Here is a 26,981-nt window from a genome sequence, read left to right on the forward strand (position 1 = left end):
ACCCCCTCCTTCACTTCTGTCTCACCATGTCCCCTCTTTCTTTCCCTGAATCATTTTCAGAATGTTTTATATGAATCATAAGCTCAACTGAGGTCAAAGTGCGGCCTGCTAAGCTCTTATAATACCGTACAGATCAATCATTAAAGAACTGCTTGAGAATTAAATTAAAAGTGGCTTCATTGTAACTTAGAGTGACTGATTTTTCTTTTCTGACGGAGCAGATCTCTTGGATGTTTCCTTTAAATCCCTCAGCTGCTGTCTCTTACTGCAGCAAACACTTGTAAGAAAGCATAATATTTATCGTGTGCGAGTACAGCTAGTCTCGCTGCTTTGTCTTTTCCTACAGTCATCAGTATGTTTTCAGCCAGAAGTAGACAGAAGTTAAGCAAGGTCCGCATGTACCCAAATAAACTCTGAACAGATTGATTCTCTCGTGCCCCACTAAGGATTTGCTCAGCTGTCTGCTCTTGCTCCACAGATCCAGAATCATCCTAAAGTAACCCGGGCTCTGACCGGCGCCCATTGGAAAGTCAGAAGGAAGCCAGTGTATGTCTGTTGGCTCCTGTTGTACCAAAAGAACCTGTTCTTCAGGTGCAGATGGTCTGTTCTGAGGGCTGCTGGTAGTACGTTTGCTGTCTTCCATATGGCTATGTGTATTCTTTCCAGATGCGTCGCTCTTTCCATGACTACACCGCCCTGCCCTCTGCGGGAGCACGGCCTCACCCCCCACATCCAGTGCCCCAGAGTGCCCAGGCAGTTAGAAAAAGCTGGGTGTCCAATAAAGGGGATAAAGTCAGGAAGGAAAACAGGAAAGCTGTTTTCCTTCCTTTCCTTGTTTGGGCAGGCCTCGAATTACCTGTACACCATGAGGGGAGGTCCGAAAGCCCTCCAGAGGTAATCCTCCGTCCTGTAAGCTAAGGAGCTTTTGTCAAGATGCTCTGTCTCTAAAGCTGCCTGCAGAGTCAGCTTGCATAAATCGCCCATTTATGTTTGCATCCTGGTTGTGCCCAGGAAATGCGCCAGATGAGGAAGGAGCAAGAAGGAGAACTTTCTGTTAACACTCTTCAATAATATGAATGTCCCCGATACATTCATACTGTACGTGACACGTGAGCATTTGTTCATCACAGAAGGTGAGATGTTTTAGGTGGTCGCCACATCAGTGACTTCTTAAAAAATATTTTCCAAGTAGACGCTTAACCTGAAGTTCATCCTGGCAAGGCTGCCGTCCCAAGTGCCTGTTAGTATATAGTGGAACCGTAATTATTGCAAAGAGCGACATGTTTAGACGACTGGTCTGGGGAATGTTTGACTTACTTATATTTTCCCCACAGTTTTGACACACTAATGCATCAAGACCAAGAAACGACTATCATTTCCTGAGTAAAGTTGCAAGGGTCCTGAACGATCCTCTCACATACATTTTGTTACAAAGAGACTAGAGGGACTCAGTTTGACTTTATAAGTTACATTGTTAGAGGAAAAGATAATCTTCTGGCTAAATTGTCACAAACACGCCCTTCACCTTGTTACGGATGTTATCTTTTGATAACTGCATTCAATTTTTCCTTCTTTATTTTCATGTGTTTATTGCCGTGTATCCACAGTCTATTCTCAGCATTTCGGTTACTGTTATTTTAGAATTAAAATTGAGAATTGCTCAGGACAACAGTTGAAAGCTTTGGTGGGTTTTGAAAACCCAGAAGGAAAATTTACCAGATTGTATATTTTCTGATTTACGCTTTGTCGCTCTGTATACTCTCTACTGGGCACCATGCTAACAATTTCTAAGCATGTCATAATTTCTCTCTCTGTATCTTATCTTTCAGTTTATTCCTCCCGGCTCCTTTTCCCCCAAAATAAAACAAGAAAAAAAAATCAACAATTAAGGAAGAATTCTATGCCTTAATCGTGTAGCTTATTTGCTTTTAAGAGTTTATTTTCTCAGAAAATATTTCTGAGCAATTTATTTTTGTTGGTGTTCTTTTTAATCTCTTAAATTCCTTGTTTCTTTTCTTTCTGTTTCCCTCCCCCCACTTTCCATGAGATTAATGCCACCCTCATCTTTTTCAATTGTTCAACAGATAAATTGGGCCTGTCTCCTTTTTTATGTGTGTCTATAATATAGCAATTTGAGGGTAGTCATTGTTTAGCCCGCATGTCCTCTGCTTCGTGTTGCAGGTTCTCCTGTCTTACTGGCTGTGATAATATTTCATTAATACACAGGCTAGTTAAAAAAAAATTATACTTTATTTGCAGAGGCTAGGGCGTGTTTACCTTTTATTTAATAACAAATTCCTTTCTGACTGAAAATGGGAAGCGGGATTTCTCCTTTGATATTTCATCCAGTTCCGTGTTTCTGTTAAAGGGGACGATGGCGTCATCTGTGTATTGTTCTAGAAAGATCACGGCATTTGAAATCAAAAGACTTGGGTTCAGATTCCAGCTTGGCCACACACTGGGGTATGTGAGCATAGACAAGTCATTTTCACCTAACTTTCATGGTTTGGCGTCTTTGTTTCTCATCTGTGAATGAAAGACAAGAAGTCTTGTCTCTTTTGTAAATCCTTTTAGGAATGGGGCAGCACTCAGTATGCAGAGAATATCTTCTCTACAGAGATGTTGTGAATGTTAAATGCTACATACATCAGTTGTCAATCCCTGTACATAGGTTGGTTATCTTCTCTCAAATTCCATTTCTGGTTCTAACTGACCACCCTCAAAGGCTGCTTGCTAATACTCAAACTAACAGTTAGATCTACGTATTTGGTCACAGAAGAAACCGAAAGGATTTCTTTGTGCATCAAACTGTTCTTCCCCCAGCTGATTATTTTAAAGTCCGTGGGACCCTGGTGGGCAAAGTCCTCTAGGTCTGGCTGAAGGGACCAAAAACCCTCCTGAACCCGCAGATCTCATGATCATTGCTCTGGGGGGTGGGCCTGGCTTTAGACACTTTTTAGTAAGAACGGAATTACAGTTTCTCAAGTTCATTGACTCAGTCACTTAAAAAAGGTCTATATACTTGGTGTGTGGGGGTAGGGGAGGGTATGTGTTTCTCCTTGAAGCAGTAGAGCATAAAGCAATTTGAAATTTGTTTTGTCATGTTTTGTTTCAGAAAGTCAAGTGAAAGAGAATCCTATCTTGGAGGGATATTGGGATTCATCAAGCACCAGGGCTAGCAGATTTTAAAAAGAATTCAAAGTCCCTATAAAGTGCCATAATTCAAAAATCAGGGCTACTTCCACATCAGGAAGGAAAGAGGTAAATTATTACCGTGTGGCATTTGAAAGAACGCTGTCAAGCTCGCCCGTGTGAACCATATCCCTGGTGTACCCTTGGCTTCCCCAGCTGGGAGGTGGGGACGTGCCCCATGGTCATATTGCAGTCATTCCCCCGAATTTCCCAAGCCCTCAGTGCTCATTAGGAAGGTGTCCTGTCTTCTCCAGGGGTCCTGCTCCCCAAATAACTGTATGAGTGCCAAGGGAGGCTCACACATGCAGCCCCTGTGTCCCCAAGACCCCACCAGTTCTGGATTCTGAGGTGTCTCGTGAATAATCAGAGCCACTGCCTGCTCCTCCGCTGCCCCAGGATCTGCTGCTGTCACCAGCCCTGTTCCCTGTCCTCTGCCACCTTACCAGTATCGAGTCTTGGTCCCACACCACACACCAGGCTCCCAATCCAGAGTCTTCCTCTTCAACTCTTTGGAGACGTTTTCATTTTTGTGAACTTCTGATTCCATCATAGCAGTTCAGTGCCAGTGTCTGAGCAGTCTCCTCGTTTTCACTTCAGTCAGCATTTTGTCAGCTGCGCACTAAGCATTTTCTTGTGTTGTAGGAGTAAAGACGGAAAAGGTGAGCGAGGGGCTCACCACCTAGTGTGCGTAGGTGATTATTCTGTAATCCACGCCTAGGTAGGTCCTTGGCTACCTTCAACTCGTAAGGCGCTACAGTAACATTTTAGAAGATAAAGATGGAGGAGTCAAGGACCCAAAGAAATACACGAGTGCGTGCCTTTGTCTTAGGGCGCTCAGCATCGTGTGAGGGAGCTGAGTAGAAGTGTTAGGCATGGGGCGGGGAGCTTAGAGACACAAAGGGAGATTGTAGAATGAATGTTTGCACTGCAGATAGTCCAAGAATAGGCCCTTTGTGACAATGTTGCCTCCTTACCTGGTACAACGACACTTGCCTGGTGATAGAGTCTCTACTTGACCAGAACTGTCCAAACTCAAGTATAGAAGGCCCTCGAACTTTTTTTGTATTGACTCTTAGATCTTAACTTGAAATGCGTAAAACACAGGCAGTTAGGTTGCTTCAGGAATAGCCTTGGCTCATATTCTAAACATATTGGATAGATTCTCATTCAAGTGAAGATAAGGTTTCACTTACCACAAACAGAACAGGCAACCCGATCCAGTGAATGAGGTAGTGGGTTTGACTCTCCCAAGATGTCGCTCACACTAGGAAAGTGAAATATGCTATTTACAAACTCGCCAGAGCAGAGAAGGCTCTCAGCAAGGCATGGTGGGGCTTCATGTGTCCTTTCTTGTTCTTTAATTCCCAAGATGGATTTATTTTCTGTGGTTCATACAAAGAATGCCCAATAACTTACTGTTATTATTTTTAATTTCCAAATTACACACCTATTTACTTTGTTCTTATCTAGTTCTCTCAAAGAATACATATTTTGTTTCTTTGGTTTGTATCCAAAATGTAGAGACTCTTCATTGATCCTGGCAGAGCCTTCACAGTGGCCATTTGCAGGTTGAAAACGAAGGGAAGGAGGAGGTACAATGGGAGCCATGAGGAAATCAGGCTGTGTGATGTGTTTCACATATTTTATTTTTACATATCCAGGAAGAGCTTTTACACAGGCCAGACCCAGAACGTACTTTTAGATTTATCCTAAAGATTAGAGACCCGGCCCCTAGTCTTTGCTTTTGGATATGTGAGACACTTCAAATTGTTCCCAGACAAGCAAAGCGTCCCCGTGCGCAAAGACGAGCATCCTCATTCTTCTTCATTGCCAAGTTCCCCCATGCGACAAAGCTTAGATGCCTGCCTCTTCCTAGAGGATCTTTATCAGAGAAAAGAAGTCCATTTTCTAAGTGAAAAAAACAACACACGTACAACTGGTGTATATTTACAGCGTATATCTACAGGACGTGTACTTAAAAACGGTGCACACTACAGGATAGTGCTTATAACCAGGGTGCAGTCTGACTGCATCACTAACTGTTGGTCCTTCTCTTTGCTTCCCATCTTCAGAAGCATCTGGGGCTGAGGGGTGGGGAATTGGCAGTGAGGGTCTTCCCACAAAAATGCCTTCTCTTTCTTCTCCCTATCACCCACTCAACATCCAAACTGCCCTGCATGCTTTCTGTGAACTTTCACTGTGTGGACACAGCAGAAATGGCCATCTCAGAGAACTTCCCTGGACCCTACTGGTTCATGTCAACTTCTGAAGACTTTACAAAGTGTGGCTTTTTTTTCAAGAGCTAATGAATAAGGTGCCATCGATGGAGAAAGGAAGGAAAAGACAGGTGGACCTGAGATAGGTGTCTTTATAGCTCCAGAAGTCTCAACATCTTATCCACTGGAGGGATTTTAGGAAATGTTTATGAACTTATAGGTAAATACACTTCATGTATAGCAACCGACCTATGCCAATAAGACGTACCTTGGGTAATAAAGGGGAGCACGTGAACTCGAGTTACTTTTAATGGTAACTATGCTCTTCTTGGTGTGAATCAAAACACAATAATGAAAATGATTAATCTATTTATCTGAATATATCATAAGAAGGTTTATATCTTCATCATGGGAGCAGTTTAGGTCAGACTTGACAATCTTCTTAGTAAATGTTTGTGAAATACTTTTGGTTAAGACCTAAATAGAAATCAAAATTTTTATTATCCTCTCTCCCTAAACCAAAAGAGAGGGAGACGTTATTTAAAGTTTGTTTTAAACCAACACAATGATACATAAAAACTATTTTAAAGTCAAGATGGTAACTCACGATCTGTATTTCACATTATAAATAGTAGAAAGGTTCATGGTAACTCATGCCCTTTTTTTAGTGGTGCGAGTCTCACTCTGACAAATAGATATGTGAAATTTACAGGATCGTCCCTAGACCCTCCCAGAAAGAATGAAAGCCAAAACTTGAAAAGATGAGCCGTCCTTCCTTATGCAGCCTGGTCCGTAACAAGTTACACTCACCTTGGAGATTTACCTGCATCAGGCATCATTGCTTATCTCAGGAAGGCACAGCTGAGTCTCGTGGTTTCATAAAGCCCTATAATTGGAATAGCCAGACTGCAATCTTCCAAGTCTCCCCTTCTGGCAGTGAACCTGGCTGCAGACACATCATAGTTGTACAAGGCATTTAAAACTGTTTATCTCTTACTCCTGTCTACATTGATTTGTTTGTATTCCGTCCCTGCCTTGTACAAGCCTATAAAATTCAGACTGCACTGCCGTCGGGGCTGAGGCTGCATTCTATATATGTATATTTCAACTGAATACTTTTTCCCTTCTTTAAAAACATTCTGTACAACTTTCACGTAGCAACCGCTTATAGGGCTCTTGCGCCTGGTTTGCTCATATCTAAATCTAGAGATGCAAAACCTACAGAGTGCTTGTCCGTATTTTCTGAATCTCATCAGCTCACATGCTTTGACACCCTGATATAAGATAGTCAGGCTGTGTTATTAATTAACTCTTGCTTTTTTTCGATCTTGAAAGTAAGGGTGCTTTAAACTAGATATACCTGACATCAGTGCTGCAGACAGGACCTCAAATGGCTGACTTTCAAGGAATATGTAGCACTTTACTTAGTCTGAACCTTAGTCCTGTGATTTGCTTTTCACTTAGAAATGAAGTCCAGTCAGTACCTGTGTGAAGGTATAATTCTTCACCTTTATTCTGGTGACTTCAGATGAAAATAACCACCATTGCTTTCTTTTTCTTTCTTTTCTCTTCCTTCCTTCTTTCCTTTTTTTAAATTTTTATTTCTGGATCACAAGTTTATTATGAAAGGCTATAACTCAGGAATAGCCAGATGGAAGAGATGTACACGTATGATTCCAGTATGTTCTGTTGCATGTATTTGATAGCTGATTACTCAAGAGGGGATTTTTCACTTTTCATCTGTTAGCAATTCCTTATGACAAAAGAAGTGTGATATATTAGATATTTATTGTAAGTGCATTGCTTCATCCTCACTCTTTTATCTGCTTTCTTAAGATATGTCATAAGCTTCTACCCAAGTTTTCAGAATAAAACATTGCCATACTATGTAAGGGTCCAGCACAAAAATGAATTGTTGGTTTTGTAAGAAGTATCTTTGACTTGGCAGGATCGTGCAAGAGTGAGTCCTGTGTTAGGAGCCATTTCCTTCCCTGGGACCATCCCCTAAAGAGAATTCAGCACAGTCCTTTGACTTGCTCCAATTTCTAGAAGTGAAAAATAATGCAAGGAGGATATTTCTGGAACATGGGTATTAACAAAAGATATCTGCATGATTTTGCTTCACGTTAAGTATATCGTTTTAGATTTTTTGAAAAATGCTTTTTTCTCTTACTATAAAGAAATAAATAAATTCGAGCAACTCACGGGGTTTCCATGTGCCAGGAAAACTGTCCAGAAGTGAAAATACTCTTTTTAAATTTAATGTTTCCATTTTAATTTTAAGAAGTAAAGTTTTTACTGTTTATCATTGGTCTCCTCCCAACTAGAATGAAAAGTCCATGATGGCAAGGATTTTTGTTTGTATTTTTAATTTACTACTGTGTTCCTGTCACCCAGAACAATGGCCAGCGTTGAATAGACACTCAGTACATGTTTGTTGAACGAACGAATGAATGAATGAATGCCTAATATTATTCACCAACACTTAGTAGTTGTTAAAGCAAAGCAGACATTCCAAATGCGATGCCCAATCCTACCACTAGTCACAATAATTATATACACTAATACTGATACATTAATACTGAATGCTGTCTGACCCTTAATAATACACCCGTAGTGTGGTTTGTGCCATTTTGGAAAGTAGCCATAACATGGTTAAATCCACAGATAACATTCAAGTGAACACTTTGGTCCTAATATTTTCAAAATCCTTCCCCTTAAACTCTGAAAGCGTTAAGAACAATTGTTTTAGGCTACTCTAACCATTTTTGGAAATGGCAACAAGCAATTAAACACCTAAAGGGGAAGAAAAAAGGGAGGATGACCTACATGGGTACTTTAGATTTGGCTGAATAATGTTACTTTGCAGAACAGCATCTGAGATTAGGTGGCTGTTCCGTATTGAACTTGGGCCTGTTTTGATGAAGTTCATGTCCAGAGCTATTGCAGTTGCAGAAGACCAAAGTTTCAAATAAACGGATTAGCAAATACAGAGAGTCAACAAATTTCCACCTGGGTTTTATAATGTGATAGGCTTAATTTAGAAATAGGCTCCCTCCATAACTTGGGAGCTTTGTTGTGCTTGTTCAATGAAGGGCTGAAGCCCTGCCTTCCCACTGCACAGACCAGACTATAGTGGCAGGAAACAGGCATGGGGGCTGACTCCCAGCTTTGTATCCATTACTTGGTTTTACCTTGGATGAGCCATTCTATTGCTGCCCCTTTATTTATGTCCCTAGCTGTAAAATGGAAAATGTATTATCCGTTTTGCAGAGTAGTGATGAGGACGACCGAGATCGTTTAAGTACAAGGTGCTGAAGACATCCCTGTTATCACCCCTTACAGGACTGAGGTGGATGTGGAACTGACCAGATTTACAGCTGTTCTAAGAGTGTCCTCCCCACTCCCTCGACCCCTGTTGCCATTCCTCTGCCCTTCACAAGTCCTGGAGTCTAAGGCAGCATTTCCCAGACTTTTGCATTTAAGGGACCAGTAAAATTTTACCAAAAAAGCTTTATTGACATCCTGATGCTAACTTTTTATGTTGCCAATTTAAAGACTTTAAAAACACACACCCTATATCGTCAACATCATGTCACCAAAGACAGGATATTTTTATAACTGAAAGAGGATATACCCTGCAAGCGAAGGACTGTCCTTATCAACATTTCTTCTCTTGCCAGAGATCAGAAACAGTCCAGGGGCTGGCATTAGGAGCCTCTTTTCCCCACTTTTCCTTCGTCAGCATGAAAGCTACACCAATCCCTAAGTGAGCCCTTTTGGGGCCTGAGACCCCATGGGGATGGGGTTACTAAGCCTATCCATTCAGGATGTGTCTTGAGGATGGGAGACAAGGCCATCTCCCCCAACAATCCTGCTCAGCTGTTACCATTTAGGTGCCTGAGTCTGTGGTCAGCCTGGGGCTTGGAGACTTTCACCAGCCCTAAATGCCCATAAATTAGAGTCTGTTTTTAAACATGGGTAATGGAAAAAGACACGTTGGCGAATATGGGGAAAGGTGTGAAACCCCCTTGGGATAGCAAATCAAAATCAGTTTCTGAGTTGATGCCATGGAAGCCTAGGGTGAAGGGTGTAGAGAGAGGTCCCCAACTTTGGCCACTCTGTGGGCGTCTCTTTTTAACTGACAGCATTAAGGAGTCGCCTGTTCCCATTTCCGATGCTGGTGATTTGAAAAAGACTTAATTTGGTTCTATTCGGTTGAGAGAACATGTAGTAAGTGACTGCTATTTATATAGAGTTCTGTGTTAGGGGCAGGGTATATTGGGTTTTTCCGCTCTGGCCAGTCTCCATGAGACTTACTTTTTTTTTTTTTCTCACAAGTATACAAATTATAAAGGCCATTTATGTTTGTACAGTTGAAAAAAATAGCATTTGCATGGTGCTTTAAATTGTTGCTAATGCTGCTGGCGCCTCGGTCGGATTTCCCTGCACTAAAGACGTCTCATGGCCAGCACATTCTAGGCAGATCCATGAGTCCACATACATCTTATGCATATGTTAGAGGTATTGCAGTCTCCATCTGGATTATGGGGCTTGAGGGGAAGAGGAACTGATATGCTTTCCAAACCAGGGCTCTCCACGGGCTACAAGTGCCACGAGCTGTCAGTTCGGTGCTCAAAAGGGTAAACGTTCTCGTGTCTGCACTATATTCCTTTCCTCTTATTTTTGTGTCCCTCTTGGGGGGACGGTATTCTCTTGGCGTAGGTCTAGAGGTAGTAAGATAACAGGCAGCCTCCACTATGACCCACCTCAGGGTAGGGGGTTAGGCTAGCTCTGGGCTTTAGAGAAGGATGCTTTTGTCCTTGATCCTCCCCTGAAGCTAACGTGTTGCTGTTGGCAACAGGATGAGGTATTAAGCCTGAGAACTAGACCCAGCAAGGCCTCTAGACTTGTTGTAATCTAGACCTTCGGCTGGAAGGTACAAAAGCTCCTGAGGACCAGGTGACGGTAGTTAAGTTCTGCAACGCTCTGGCTCAAGCTGGTCTATACATTTGTCCTGGTGTACTGATGAATAGTGTCCCCTTTCACTGTCAGAGGACAGCAAATCATAGGATCACCATTCTTATGCGTCACTGCCCTGACAGGGAGCCCCGCTGACTTACGAGAGCCACGGTGAAGTTTGGTACTGAAGCTCGGAATAAGAATGAGTGTGCATTTGGCCAGTTACCCAGCCTCTCCACATCGCCTACAAATCTGTAGCCACGACAAAAGCCTCGTCTAGAATTTAGGGTTTCAGAAACCTGGCCCAGAAATCTGTCCATTTCACCTCAGTCCAACATCTGGTGCTGTGAGAGCCATACTGACAAGAATAAAAATGTCGCTAACCAGAAAAGAAGGTTGAGGAATTGAGGGTATGATTTCAAGGTAGAATCTTAAACCCCAGATCGGGCTCTTGACCAGTCTTCTTTAGCAAACAGCATCTTCCAACTGGAGAGAGAGAGTATATTTTCAAATTCTTGTTTTTCTTTCTGAATAATTAAATAATATACTAGAATGAGTCAGAACGGGGTTTGAATCCTGCGTGTGCCCTTATTAGCCATTGACTGAGGAAAGCCAATTTACCTTTCCAGTTTTCTCATCTGTTTGATGAGGACAAAGTGTCCCTTTTCCATGATTTTACCCTGTTTTTTTTTCTCTAGAACTTCTACCATACTATTCTTTCTTCCTAGACGTCTCTTTTGCTGCTCGTCTTCCTTCAGACTAAATATCATCTCTTCTGAGGAACCTTTCCTAATTCTCCAGGCCTAGGGTAATATAGCGCCCCGTCCAGGTGCTCATTCCTTAGCCTAGCATTGATTCATGGCATTTATCACATTGGGTTGTAGTTGTTGACTCGCCATCACTTCTTCTAAACTGGCAGTTCCATGAGGGCAGGAACACTGTCAACTCGGTTCCTGTCACATCTGTGTCTCCAGCAACCAGCCCAGTGCTGGAGTCATTCACAGACACTCTGAAATACTTACCGGTACAGTTGACCCTTGGACAATGCAGGGGGTTAGGGGCGCCAGCCCCCCACACAGTGTAGAAATCCGCATGTAACTTGTGACTCCCCCAATACTTTACTAAGAGCTTACTGTTGACTGAAGCCTTACCAATAACATAGGCAGTCAATTAACACAAATTTCGTATGTGTTATATACCATATTCTTACAATAACGTAAGCTAGAGAAAAGAAAATATTATTATTAAAATCGTAAGGGAAAGAAAAGGCATTTATAGTACTGTACGTATTTATTGAAACAAATTCACGTATAAGTGGACTCGCACAGGTCAAACTTGTGCTGTTCCAGGGTCAACTATTTTCTGAATGAATGAGTGGGTAAAAACAGGCTAATCAGGAAAGTCTCTCCCCAGGAGTTAGGTTTGGTTGATAAGTGGTTCCAACCTCCAAGATCATGTGTGTGGAATAGGGGGGTGTCTCCCTAACAAATTTTATTCCTTCTAATGTTGTGTACACAATCTCTTGTGTTTGGTATTGCTTAGACACCAGAATTCTGGAATTTCAGAATTCACTTCTAATTCTTCAGATAACTTCTTGAGTTGTACTCAAAGCTCTGGTTTTCCTATGGAAAAAAAACATAAATTTAAAATTGCTTTGAATTACTTTTGGGCTCATTTGTGGTATTTTTAGAAGCAGCTTTTTTTTTTTCTTCTCCTTTTGCAGGAGCACAGTTTTATCCATAATAGCCAAGGCATAGCAACAGGAATGACTCCAGTGAATCTTTCATTCTGGGGAAATCTTCCTCTTGAGAAAAGGGGAGTAAATTAGTAGGGTCGTGAGTCATTCAGAATGATCTGTAGAATAACAGTGCTTCATGATCACACTCATAATGTCCATCTTCCTTCATGAAACCCTCTCAAGACCATTCTAGACCATTATGGGCCATCTTGTGGAGGTGTAAACCTCTTGCAGATATTTTGTTTGTACTACCCCTTTTTACAGGCATGACTGTAGACCGTTGTGTATTTTTTTTTGAGTATCGTCATGTATCCTCAGCTAAGGTACAGGCTTCTGGAGAGCATGGACTTCCTCTCACACGTCTTTCAGAACCTCTTTATGTCAGGCACAGCTTTGTATCCTACATGAGTGCTCAGGCATTGTTTTATGAAGAGCAAAATATTAAGCAAACTCTGTAGGTTGTAATAAGTGAACAGACTGGTCCTATTCTAAGAAATACATGCAAAGAAGACTAGAAGGAAATACAGCAAAATGCACAAACTGCATTCTGGGTAGTAACATTTATCCTCCAGATTTTCCACTTTTTCTGTAGTCCTATCTGTTATTTTTTTTTAATGAACAAAAAACCCATAAAAGTTATTATTTTTAAAAAGATGGTATTTTTCTGCCCCACGGCCCACGGCCACACGTTGTTGGCAAGTAGGAGCAGACTTTGGAGCGAAGCCATCCTCTTACAGCATGATTCACCCATTTGTTAGGACGATCAGGATGAGGTGGTGCCCGCTGCATTCTCCTGATGGAAATTTGGAAAGATTTTGTCTGGAAAAGCAATTAAGGGCAGTGCTGCCATGGTGTGTTTGGAACTATGCTTCAAAACTGAGAAGTTACATAATGCTAAGAAATTAAGACGATAACCCAATTTTCTTAACAAATCCCTCACCAAAAATTTATGTGGCGATATTGTGCGTGCCTTCCTGGTTTAACCTAACCATATCCTTAGGCCTTTGGGACTGGATCTCATAGAAAATGACCGCTAACTGGTTTAGCTCTGCTAGCAATTGTCCCTTAAAGAGTCTGTCCCGTGTCACTTCACTTGTATTATCTCATTTCATCTTACCAGCAACTAAAGGAGGCAGGTATTGTTATTTATTCATATTTTACTGACGAGGAACCTGACACCAAGAGAGGTTAATTTGCCAGCAGTGACCCAGCACAGGGAGAGGCCAGGCCAAATGCTTCTTGGGTGGCTGCTATGCTGGGTGGGTTGAGATGGGGGCCTGTGCTTTCAAGAAGCTGAAATAACCTCTGGGGAGAGAATATAAAGCAATCAAAACACAAAGTGGAGAAGGTTCAGGTGACACTTTAGGAGCACAGAGGAAGCAAGAGCAGGTCAGATGCCTCAGCGGGTGTTCAGTGACTTCCATTCTCCCACTCTGGGCCCCCCCACTCAAGTTCTTGTCTGTCACACACCCACCGTGCTCACACACTCCTGGTTTCAACAGGTGGCAGTGGCCTTTCCTGCTCTTCTCTCCCTGCCTGCTGCTCCCTCCCGCTGGTAACAACGACATTTGTGTGTCCTTCGTATGTGCGGACTCCTCTTTTTTACATATTATTTCATTCATTCCTCACAACTACAATATGAAAAGAATCATCATCCCTGCTTTTCAGATGAAGAAAAGGAGGCTTTGAGAGCTTGAGTAACATGCTCAAATGTAAGGTTAGGAAGTGACGGGCCTAGGAATTAAATCCTGTTTTGTCTGCTTCCCGAGGTCCGGGAGTTGACCCACCCTGCTATAAATGCCTTCATGCCCATCTTTATTTGCCCCAAACTGCTTACCCCGAGAGATAAATAAATGCCGCAGTGCTGTGAAAGCCTTTCCTGGTGTCTCTTGGCCCGTGCAGGCCTTTCTCCACTTCTCCTTTGCTTTCTGTACGGGGACCCGGGTCCCAGCCTCTTGGACCATGTGCTCTTCTGGGACACACCAGTGCCTTCAAATGCTTGGAATGTACTAGATACTTGGTACAACATCGGATTCTGCAAGATGGAGTATTTCTGGCATATTTCTATTACCAGGTAACTCCTGGGTATGGTTGTGGAGAGAAATCTAATTTTAAAGTTCCAAGGAAGCCGGTTATTTTTCTCTTCCCTCCTGAGGGGAAGTTTGCTTGGTATTTGAAAGCTCCAGCTGCAGTTTTCATTTCACTTCTAAAACCACCAGTACGTTTCAGTAACTTTCCTATCCGAAGTCTCAGGTGCCAGATAAGAAGAAAGGCTCAGCCAAGAGTTGCAAATGCCTGAAAACAGTGACATTTATTAGAGGTACTAGCACGATCCAGTTGGAGTACAAATGCCAACGTCACAATTAAGCTGCCGGCCAGCACACATGTTCCTCGATACAACGGCAGCCACCCCACTTCTGTTTCCATGGTGTGAAAACAGTGAGCTTGTGGTGAAGAAAACATTTGAAGTTTTTTTAAATGTTGCAGAATTGACAGATGGTAGTAATATTAATACGCAAGGCCCCATTGCTTTGGGGCCAGCTACATGTCATGATACTTGTCACCACAAGATGTCAGTGTGGTATCAGTCCTGGGGGCCATAGAAGTAAAATGGTGCTTCCCTCAGTTTCAACATCATGAGACGAAGGCACAGACAAGGACGTTGGCTTGCTTTGCCCATTTCCTTCTACTGCAGGGTTAGCCCACATACTGCCTTTCTGATTAATTTTCCCTGTGCAGTTTTCCATTGGTTCACACCTCATCAGGAGGCTTTTCTGAGCTCTCTGTCTAAATTTAAATACTTTCCCAACTACTGCTTAAGTCACAAATAACTTTAGGAATCCCCCCCCCCCATTTTGGTTTTATCTCAGCACTCTTAAAAATTTGCAAAACGATATAAATAACAGCATAGTTTTGTCTTTCTAAGGAGGGTTTTTAAGTAGTTCAGGATGGGGGGAAATGCTATCTCTGGTAACATTACTGTTAAGCTTTTTGTTTCATTCTCTCTCTCTCTATTTCTCTCTCTCTCTCTCTCTCTCTCTCTCTCTCTCTCTCTCTCTCTCTCTCTCTCTGTAAAGGTTTAACCTATAGAGAAAAAAGTAAGAGCCCATATTAACTAAGCAAAGGAAGCAAAAGAGGGACCAATGGTGCTCAGGGAAGAACACATTGTGTGTTCCTGTAACCTTCATAGAGACGTAGGTATATTCTGCCCACTTCTCAGTTAACTAATAACTAGTAAACAAGCGGCAGAACCTGGGTTTGGACCTGGGTCTGTTCCCAGAGCCTGTGGCCACCCAAAAGCTGGTAACACTCTTATTCAACTGTCTGTGTGATAGAAAACGAGGAGGAATCCATACATGCCTTGGTCAGCAAATATCTATTGAGTCCTGGCTACACAGAAGATACCATGTTGTAAATAATATAAACCCCTATTACATATACACTCTATCCTCAAGAAGGAAACTAAAGCCAAGAAGGGGGTCTGGGAAAGACCTGTGCCACAAATCCATAGAAAACAATCAGGGCAGTGACATTTCTTTGGAATGACGGAGGGGTGGCAAAGCAGAGGGCAGGGCCCCAGTGCAGGATGAGTTGCAGTTCCTCCCTGGGCTCTTTCTTAGATCAGCTTTAAATAAATCTGCTAATGCAAAGAACGCCACTAAGGTTGCCTCTACCCTGACATTCTGTGGTTCTAAGATGGAACATGAGAAGAGGGTGTAATCTAAGCTGACAGGTTACCACCCATGCATGCCTTTGTAACCCAGATGGTGAGATTACTCTTAATCCTCTCTTTAGGTGGTCTGGTCCAAGAAGGACAGGTGAAAGCAAGACAGGAGGTAAAGCATGGGATGTTGGGGCTGTTTCCAGTTTCCGGGTCTGTGGCTTAGATGGGAAGGAGAACACATTTGGAGCTTCTGGGAAGATGTGGTAGGGAAACAGCATTGGGCTGCTGGAATATCACTTCAGAAGTTCTGTGTCAGTGTGAAGAACTTGGCGAGGAAACACAGAAGAGCCACAAGGAGGACTGAACATTTGAAAAATAAGACCTGAGAGGAGAGGTTAGAGAAATAGGGGTTATGTAACCTGGAGCTCCTCAGAGGTGACTTTGGCAAGCTTCTTCTAGGACGGGACTCTTAGGAGCTCAGTCCAGAGAGTAGCCACTAACCCTGTTTGTCCATATCGAGTGAGGACAGACTCCAGCTGAGCCACGAAAATTTTAGATTTGCTCCATGGAAAAGTTTTCCCCTGCAGCAGCTGTGAAACACAAAATACATCATGGAGAGAATTTTATAGAATTTCTTTTCTTCCTGTCTTTAAAAAAAAACACCAGAATATAGTAGAACCGTTTTATAATTATAGTGCTGGAGGGCAAGCTGAACTTGACACTGTAGGATGCGCTGTATCCAGCTTCTTCTGTATTTGATTGGCAGAGAGGTATGGGGTTTCCTGTCAGCGTGAATCGTATTAGTTATAAAAATGGGTTCTGGAGAGGATAAGCATATAATTTTTCTTTTAATCCGGAACACTTTGGAGAGTGAAATGGGATACTATTAATATGCTGGGGCAACAGGTATACAGTGAAATGACATTGTCCCTGGCAAACTGACCGGTGGTCACTCTGATTCTGGGAGTGTCTTGTTAGAGTGATTGTCTTGGAATATAAATCTCATGTTCTCTCCTGCTTATTAGAGTCTTCTGTGGCTTCCCAACGCACGCAGACTAAAACCCACACTCCCTGCAGTAGCCCAGGAGGGCCTGTGAGGGCGGGCTCCTGCCCCGCTCCCGGACTCATCCCGCACTCGCTCAGCACATTCCCACCTCCAGGCCTCTGCCCTGGCGTCTCCTCCAGCAGCCTTGTTCCCTGTGTCATAACCTCATCCCTTTGCCCAGCTGGTTCCTGTTCATCCCTTAGGGCTCGGCTGGAACCTCACCTTCTCAGAAAAACCTGCCTCCTTGCTACCATTCTCCTTTCTATCTCCCAGCTTGTTTCCTTCATAGAATGGTCACACCTTGAAATTATTTCCTATTTACTTACCTTTTGGCTGTCTTTTTCACCAAAAGTACACATCATGAGGGCAGGAATCACATACTTCCCAGGTGTCTTGTCAGTGCTGTATTCTGCCAGGGACATAGGAACGTGGTAAATACATGCAGAACGCATGGCTCATTGCACATGGCGCCAGGTAGACCGATCATCCCCTGACCTTCCTTTGTACCCAGAAGGTCTAAGTTTCGAAAATAGGAATCAGCTACATCATATAAATTCTTTCATCAGAATTGGTACACAATCCTTGATGAAAGAAGCCTAAAACAGCCCCTGTCCTTCCAGATGGAGGGCATCTAGCTGCAGAGGCAACACAAACATTAACAAAGTTACATTTTGGTATATGCTAAGGGCCAATGAAGACCCAGGAGAATTGTCATTCTAGCTTCCCTCATCTGTTCTAGTTTTCCTCCTGATACAGTACACATAATAGTAGTGTATAATCTCCTATTTCCTTATTGACCCCTGCCCTACCCAGAAGGTTAACTCCAAGAGACAGAAGGGCGTTTCCCCCACTCTTTTTTGTTCACTGCAGTATTTCTAGTGCCTAGAACTGTACCTGGAACATAGTAGGTGCTTAATAAATATTTGTCGAGTAAAAGAATGAATGAAGAAGAAGCAAGCAGAGAATCCCAGGGCTGCATTTAAGTCTTCGGTGGGCCCTTTAGGGTTGGGTTGGACTTGACTCCCCTGAAGGGTGGAGAGGAACAGCCCAGAATGAGATAATGGCCCACATAAGGGCAAGGGGAAACCAGTAGGTACAAGATGTTGACTTGTTCGGTCTAGAAAACAAACCAGTAAGTTTTCAGTTTTATTTACTGAACTCCCAAATGATGTCCCCTTGGCCCCTCTCCCCTCATCCTCACTCATTTGGCCTGGGTGAGACCCAAGGCAGAGGTGTCAGGGGAAAGCTGGCCGCCACACACATTCCTTGGTATTGGCGTTAAAACTGCCGAGCGAAAATAGCCAGCCTCAGGACCGTGTGGGCGAGTCCAGGGATTAGCATTCAGTTTATGGGTTGTCTAGGCCTCTTAGCCCCCTTTCTTCTGCATTCCCATCCTGGCAGCTCACCACCTGTTTTTAATGCCTTTGGAGGTTGGAAAATGTAAGAAATCGGTACTTTAATTTCCGCGACATCAAGAACTCTGGGCTGGTCCGGGAAGCATCACTTAGTTTAGAGACCCACTGGAACAGGGGGATGGGTTTTACCTCTGGTCAAGTGCAGTCCAGTTTGAAGCAAAGAAGGGACACGTGCAATACCCATGTGGCCCTCGACTTGTCACAGTGCCTTGAAATCCCACCAGTCAGTTCACTAGCGTGCACCCAGAGACTTTCCTCGTCAAAATGCACGGCCATTTGGAGGAGTAGCATTGAAAGGCAGCCCTTGGCTAACAGTTTCTAGCTGGGTTGAAAGCTCTGTGGGATTGTAAATATGATGGGATGTGAAGCACGGTGCTAGATATGAAGGGGAGGCAGGTACTCGGAGCCTGGAGTTGGACACAGGATATAATCCTGAGGTGGGGGGTGCCCTCTATGGTGACAGAGCTAACAGCCAAGCAGGGCTCAAACAGAAAGGATTGGTAGCAACTGGTTGGATGAGGGTGTATTTTGGGCCTGCTTCCAGCACAGCGCCCTTATCTACATAAACACCTGTGCTTTGGGGGCGGGGAATGTGTGTGTGTATGTGTACAGTTTTTAGAGTGTCAAGTTATAAAATATTCAAAAATATTTTAAATATACAGAAAATAAGACAGTAAACAGCCATTGAGTGTCTGCCATCTTGCTTTAACAAATATCTCAGAGCATCCGTTCCCTAATTTTTAAACAACCTTTTATCTTAGAATAGTTTTAGATTTAAAAATTTGTAGGCAGTCCTGAATTATATGTATCCACACCCAAGTTTCCCTATTATTAACATCGTGTATTAGCAGTGTAGTGTATTTGTCACAATTATGAACCCAACTGACCATAAACCAAAGTTTCTACTTTCTTCAGATTTTGGTAGTTTTTACCTCATGCCCTTTTTCTGTTCGAGGATCACATCCAGGGTTCCACATCATGTTTAGCAATTATGTCATTTCATGGAATCATTGTGTCACGATGGTTGTATGTAAATTAAGGCTTTGTAATTATCACGTGGGTGACCCCTCCATCTTTATGCCACTCTCCTCCTAAGACAGAGTTGTTTTTCAGAAGCCACAATTTCCTGTTTACTTCTGCTCCAGAAACTCCTCGCTTATTAACTGTTTCATAACCCCAAAGTATTCCGTTTTCTGACACCCAGATGTATCACTACTGGCTAGAATCCAGACAGCTGATAACTAGATATGAAGAGAGGGGCCCTGCCTGGGTTACTGTCACAATTCCAATTGTGCCGCTTGTGTGATTGGAAGGCAGAGGGAAGGGCTGCCAAGACTTCCTCCTTCCCATTTCTGGGAACCAGTAACCAGTGCCCACATGGGAAAACCTAATGTATTAGGCCTTTTCCTAATTCCTTACCTTTGTCTCTTAAGAAAGAAATCTCTTAACTAAGAGGAGTGGAAGAAAGCACGCATTTTTTTCCTGAGTAATTCTAGTACAGCATCTATTTGGGTGGCTATTAGAAGCTTGGATTTTAAACCACTGTATATTTTTACAGCTGTAGAATCGAGTGCTTGAGTTGATTTAACAAGCAGCCATGGGTTTGTTTTCTGGCCTCAGTCTGCCACTGGTGCTCTGGGAAAACTTGATCTTGGGCCTATTTCTAGGAACGAGTTCTGTACTTTTTATTTGAATGTTGATGGCAGTCTATCCTGTTTGCTGACCACACCTTAACTCTGAATGCTGGTAAGTAAACACATGATGGATGATTCAGATACTTGAGCCGTGAAAACTAAAGATTGCCGATTCAACTGGGCATCCAGGCGGGTGGTTTCCTGAGCCCTGGTACGTGGGTAGCAATCTCATAAAATTAAAGACCTGCTGGATTTCTCTCCATGATGTTCCTTGGCCACTCAGTCAGAGATGCCTGCAGCCCAGGTTGTCACGTGTCACTGTGTGTCACGTGATCTAAGATTACTAGGCGGCTTTGGTCATCATCAGTGCGGTGGTTCTGGAAGTGTGGTCTCTGGAGAAGCAGCGTTCTCATCATCTGGGAACCTGTTAGAAATGCATTTCAGGCCCCATCCCAGAGCTACTGCATCAGTAACCCCTGGACTGGGGCCTAGCAGTCTGAGTTGTAATAGGCCATGCACTTGATTCTGGCACACACGATTCAAGTGTGAGAAGTATTGTCAGTATGTAACCCATCCTGAATGCCCCCGCCCCCGCCTTTACCCGCACTTTCTTCTTCAGTCAATGGACAGCATTTTTTTATTTATTCAATTAGTGTTTAATAAACAGACTCTGTGCTGGGTGCCACGGTGTCCGTGGGATAAGGCATCCTGGGGAAGCAGCCACGGTGTATGTCTTCAGGGAGCTGAATGCAGCAGTGGCTCTCAGCCCTGGCTTCCTCTTAGAGTCACCTGAGGAGCTTTTAAAAATCCAAGAGCCTTCTCTTAGTGGGTCTTTCATCCCAGATCAGTTAAATCAGAATCACTCAGGCAGTACCCACATGTAAACTATGTTATGAAGCTCCCCAGTGAGAAACCCTGGCCTGCTGGAAGAGAACGCTGGAAGAGTCTGGTGGTTTCAGGCAATGTGTTAAGTGTGAAGATGGGGGTAACCGAGGGTGCAGTGGGAGCAGACAGATTGGGGGGTGGGGGGGCGGGCCGCTGTACCTGGGGTCAGGTTAGAGGTAAAGGGATTCTCTGCAAAGGTTGTCTCAAAATGTTGTTGAAAGGAAAACTGAAAGGAAGGTAAAAACATGGTTTAAATATGGAGCCACATGTGACTTCAAAACAAGTCTTGGAGAGTCTCAGGAGACATTGCCTGTTTCTACCAGGGGTGTAATTCGTCCTCCCTGTAACTCTCAATGGCAGTGGATAGCCAAGGGTTCAGCAGAGGCTGCACCCAAAGCGGACGGCATGCCCTTTGATGCCATATGCCTTCATTGAAAACATGTTAAGGAGTCCCTGGACACACTGGCGCCCACTCCTCTCCTGTTTTTAAGAGGAAGCAGCTCAGGAACATAATCCATTCCCTTCACTGGTCTTCAGTGGCCATCCTATCAACAAATTTTCTTCCCCCAAATTTTGATCATACTTCTTTCCTTGCTTTGATTAAGAGACTTTTTTTTTTAAGAAGTAAAGGGGATGCTTGTATCATAAATAATTCCTTATTCATGAGTCTCTCCACTTTTGATTCAGGTGGGGAGATTTAATGTGAAATATTAGCTGCCTTTGCCAATTGCTGTACCCTGTTACCTATGCTGTAAGCCAGAAAATAGAAGCGACCTGTTTCCAATGACAGATCAAAATTTAGTGCTATGTTGATGGTCCAGAATGAAGATTTTTTTGACACACTGAATGAAATACACACCAGTGCATTTCTGGTTGTGATTTAGCTGACCAAAGTAGTTCAGTTATAATTATATTATTTTTACTCCTGGAGATCATTACTCTGAATGAAAAATGCTTCAGTGTCCAGACTATATTAAGATGTGGATGGTGAACATTATTTAAAACAAAATCATTATTTTTTTTCTTTCTGAACTGCTAAAGGGCTTTATAAGCACGTGGAGGCTAGAAGATGGTTGTTAGCATTGAAAATTAAATGAAAACATGGAAATGTTCTTTTGGTTTAAAAAATAAACTCAACTGTCACTTATTAGGCTGCCTTCTGTGAGCCATCTCTTCTAGTCCCTTAAGCCTCTCATAATGTAATGGGCTGACCTGTCTAGTAACTATAAGATCTACATAAATCTGAAGACATGAGTATTATAAAAGGGCATTGAGAAGAAGGCAGTGGGGAAGAGTGTGGAAAGGGTTGTTTATTATCTATTGTGAGGGACTATGCTCTTTGGGTTGAAATATCTTCATAGTAAGTGTAGATTTGATCTGATCTCTGGATCACTGTGTCGGTTTTCATTGACAAATATCTCACCCTCAAGTGCAAAAGGCTGAATGTTTATAAGGGCAAAGATAATATGAACATCCACCAAACCAAATAGTGTTCTCACTAGGACACATTCCTCCCTGCCTTTCTTATAAGGAAACAGAAGCTGATGTCTGTTGTTTAGCAATCCTTGAGTGAATAAGCATTTTAAAGAGACCAAGTATGAGATGGATGCCGTCTCCTCCTTATCACACTTTCTCGTGCAATAAAGTGAATCAATAATTCTGTTGGGCAATGCATTTTAGATCCCAAAAGTTTAGACAGACTGCATGAGGCGTCATTGGACTAAATCTGAAATGTAAACTTTCACGAGACTATAATTGAATAGACTTAACCTGTATTTCTGGAGGGGAGAAATCTCTAGGTGATTATCTTTTTTTCTCTTCTCTAAGGACCTTTCTTACACTCTGTAGGTCTCTTGTCTATTGACTTGATTAATGAATATTTTGCTCACTAAAATTGGCCATTAATTATTTCCTTGGATTGCAGCAATAATTACATCTTTCAAGTAAAATCTAATTAGCATAATAAGCAGAAAACACCCTGCCAGGTGATGTGGGGTTGTGGGGAGCTAGTTAGTTAGCAGGTTTACCATGCGGTAAGCAGCAGTTGTCTCGAGCTGGCTCCCAGCAATTACACGTAGAGAAAACAGACTAGATCCCCCTGGAATGGGAATTTAGATGAACTCGCTCTATAGATACTCGTGTTATATTAGCAAATACTACCTCATGGCATATAATTGTGATGTCATTTAGTAGTTAAGAATCCTAGTATCTTTCATTCATTTATTGACCTTTTCGGCAATCCCAGTTACCTACCAGCCTCTGTGCCAAATGCTGGGGACAGAAGAGAAACAGCATGCTGGCTTTGGAGAAGCTGAGTGTTGGGAACACAAACACTCTTAAGTGTAATTCATCTTTTAATAGATGTGAGCACTATGGCGAATTCTACCAAGTAGCTTCCCTGAATGCTTTGGAGGGGAGGTATCCTTTGTAGTGGATTTTGGGGGATGAGTCAGAAGTGGGGAGGAGAAAGTGTTCCCCATAGGGGAAATAGTTATGTTACAAAGGCTTATAGTCAGGGTCCTGAGTGTAAAAGGGAGGTCAATAGGGGCGTCATCTGTAAGGCAGTGGCCAGGTTCGGGAATGTGGAGGCACCCAGGACCTAGCAACGGTGGGAAGGAGGCAAAGGAGGTGATGCTATGAGAAGCACCTGGAGGGAGGTGCTTGGGAGATGGGTGGCTGACACGAGCTGTGGCCCCAGGTCGAGGATTGCAGCCCCTGCCCAAACCATGCCTGGCTACGAGGAAGGAGGAGAATAAAACTTGGATCTCTCTTTCCTTTCACCCTCTAATTTCCTACTGGTGCCTGTTGTTGGGTGAACCCAACCAGATGCCAGAGAGTGGGTAAACAAACCAGCTCCGAGCAGGGTAGAGAAGGGCAGGTGGTGGACCTGGAGAAGCACAAGATAATCAGCAAAAGGGAGTGTGAACAAGGTGTGTGCAGAGGATGGGAAGACGGGAGGAGTTGCTGGAGCTTAGAGAGCAGGAAGAGAGAGCCCTGTGTGGGATGGGCTTAACACATGATATTACTGATTTGTACTGGAGCAAGATTCACTTTTTTGTTTTTAAATTACCATTTGGGACTCATGCATGGATCATAAAATCACTTTAATGGTTGTCCCAACATTTTTAAAAAACAAAATAATATTGGAATGCATTGCCGTCACGCGAGGCCAAACAGGAACACCCACGGAGCCATAGATAGGGGAGTCACACCACTGTAGTCTCGCTGGCGGCTGGGTTGGAGACACAGGAAGTAGGAGCCACACAATCCGCAACCCACCGTCCACTAGTCTCTGCCAACCAACCTCACTTGCTAACTACAATCCGCAAGCCACAGTCCGCCATGCCATGTCGCCATGCCACTCCACACGTTGCTAGTGTAGCCACGGCAGTTATATCAGTGGTAATGGCTAACCGGTAACAGCCAATGGCCAACTAGTCACAGCTGATGGCCATCTACTACCTGAGCCAGCACCTTCCTATGTGAAGCCGAGAGCCTGGAAACTGCTCTCTGGGGCTCTGTCCCCACAGTTGCATTTAATGAAATTGAGCAATGTTTTGTGCAAGTTGTGTATGTTTCTCTGAGGGAGGTGTACTGGTTCCAATTTAAAATATATGTCATACTGTGGGTTGCGGTGAAAATGTTGACAAAACACTGAGCTAGGCATTGACTAAAGTGTGAAGGTGAACTGAATGGAGAAAGGCAGGCAAGGGGCTGTAGTCAGCAACTAACGTATTTAAAAAGTATATGTTATCTGTTCCTTTTTAAAGCCATTCCTTTTTTTAACACCTTTACGATATTGAATCCTTGTCTAGAATATTAAACCTCACCTCAAGTAAGCTGAGGAAATCCATCAGTCTGTGCCTTCCACTTTCCGAAGCTCAGCTGAAAGTAAGTTTACCAAATCCCATCATCTCCTCAACCTCTCCGAGGAATCCCATGTCTTGTGATCGATAACGTCTATTTTACCTAAGCAGTAGAGTTTTGCATTTGGTTTGAATGTATGATGAAATCACTTAAATGTGTGTGGGTTTAAAACTTGAAAGGCTTTTGCTTTATAAAGCAAGGTACTTGATCACACTGTTTCTGGTTAATCAGCATGCCTTCACAAACTCAGCTGAAGCTAGCCAGAAAATTTTCTATCTCCACTGGAAAGAGGTGGCTTTAGAAGAGCAATTGGAGAACCTGTTGATGAAGGTTCTTACTCTTCCAGGAGAAAAGTAATGCAAGTGCATATATGTGCGTGTTCTCTCTAAGCTCCAGGGATGGCAAAGGGAAATGAAATTTAAGTTCTTGATACAAATAACTCAGGTCGCTATTTTAGGGTGTGGTTTAAGCCTTCTCTTCCCCACACAGCCTTTGCCTAAGAGAATAACAAGTAAATATGTGGGTGCATTGGTTTATTCCTGTTGGAGAGATCATTGGCACTCCAAGGCTACCTTAGATTGGCAGGTGGAAGTGTGGGGCCTTAGTGTTTACACTGGAAGAGTTCAATTAAAATGTGGAATTCTCACCTCAAGCTTGTGAGTGAGGGAAGTGGTACACTATCATTACTCCATTGCACAGGTAGAGAAACTGACTTCCTAAAAGCTATAAGTTAGAAACAGAACCAGGACTAGCATCCATATCGTTTGATTCCAAACCTGGTGTTCTTTAAGATCAGTCACCTGAAGGAGAAACTGAATAGGAGATGCAGGTATAGTTAGTAACTGTTTCAGCCTGTGTCACAGGTTATGGTTTTCATCAATATTTGTCCACATGTTTCATCCCAGTGCTTTCAAAGCATTCTAGTGCTTCTGTCCATGAAGAACTATTTTAGTGGAAAGAAAGAAAGAGGAAAAACGGATAGAGGGAGGAAGGGAGAGAAAGCCACCTGGCAATTTAATTTGAGAGCGTTAATACTGAATAGTGTGATAGGACTAGGCAATGGTCAGGGTCAAATAGCACGTGCTTAGTAGTCCGACCTGGATCCCAGGCCTTATCTCCTAGTCATGTGATTTGGGGCTTTTCTGAGCCTTATGTTTTCCTTTGGGGTGGGTGCGGGGGCGGGGGGGGGGGAGATAGCTCCCCTGCAGGGTTTTCACGAGGATTGCACAAACAAAGCAGGTCACTGTATAGCAGGCACTCAGTAATGGTGATGAACTCTTCATTATTAGTGATTATTGCTATTTAAGAACAGTGGATCAGAAATGTAGGCCCACAGTATAAACACTAAGTCATTTAGACCTGACTGCCTGAAAGAATGATATAGTTTCAACTTTAGTGTTTACCATGTGCCAGCCACTGTGCTCTGTATTATATATGGCTTTTTTCTTTAACTCCCCATAATAACCTCACAATGGGTAGGAACCGTGACTCCTGATCTTCCATCTCAGAAAACTGGGACTCAGGCTGAGAAACTTGCTCACGTCGCCCAGTAAGTAGCAGACTGTGAGCATAACTATCACATTATATTGCCTGTCTAAAGAAATTAAAGCCTTATTTAAAAAAAAAAAAAAGCAAAAGGAAGTCCAGAGAGCTTCCCAGAAGCCCTTCCACAAAAGCCAAGAATGCTGGAGCCATCTGCCAGGTGCCAGGGCCCTCCCAGGTGCCCAAATGCACACCATCAGCTAGGTGGGTCTGTGCTGCTGCCCAGCATGGGCCCCTGCTCATTAGCAAGTAGAATGAAGGCATAACGCGCGCAGAATGGGGAGAAGTGAATCCCAACACTGCGTAACCTCGGTGGCCCCTGAGCCTGCGCTGTTGTTCCTGGCTGTTCTGTGGCCATGGAGACGGTGTGAGTGATCGCAGAACCGGCCAGGCAGAGCTCCGCACATCAGACCTTGACCTAAATAACTTGTAACCGATGTGCACACTTAGTGTTTGATAACTCCTAAGCAGAACGGTCAGGTCACTCGGCATCTAGGTGTTCCGCTCTTTCTCTCTGTGTCCTTTTCTTCTTTTATTTTTTATTTTTATTTTATTTTAAAGCAATGGTTCAGCTTCGGGAGATAAGAAGTAATAAAGGTGATTCCTTTTGCCAAATCTTTGACTTAACTGGCTTCCAAAATGCAAAACTAATACGCCTGGTTATGACCTGATTTGTAACTGAGGTGAATAATAAGAGCACAGGAAAACCACACTGGTTGCTGCCAATCTAAATTACAGAAAATTCTGAGCCACAGAAGACTCGAAGTGATGCAGTCTTATTAGTTTTAAGAACTCACTGTGAAGAAAATCAATGACTCCCC

The 26,981-nt window shown here is 43.2% G+C and overlaps 1 protein-coding gene across 1 annotated transcript in view; it reads left to right on the forward strand.

The window, feature by feature from the left end:
• The window catches only part of JAZF1 (JAZF zinc finger 1), a 307,976-nt gene that overhangs the window by 134,306 nt on the left and 146,689 nt on the right, over positions 1-26,981 (forward strand). The gene's annotated exons all lie outside the window — the stretch shown is intronic.

The sequence above is a fragment of the Rhinolophus hipposideros genome, assembly GCF_964194185.1.
Source record: "Rhinolophus hipposideros genome assembly, chromosome: 18".
NCBI classification, from domain to species: Eukaryota; Metazoa; Chordata; class Mammalia; order Chiroptera; family Rhinolophidae; genus Rhinolophus; species Rhinolophus hipposideros.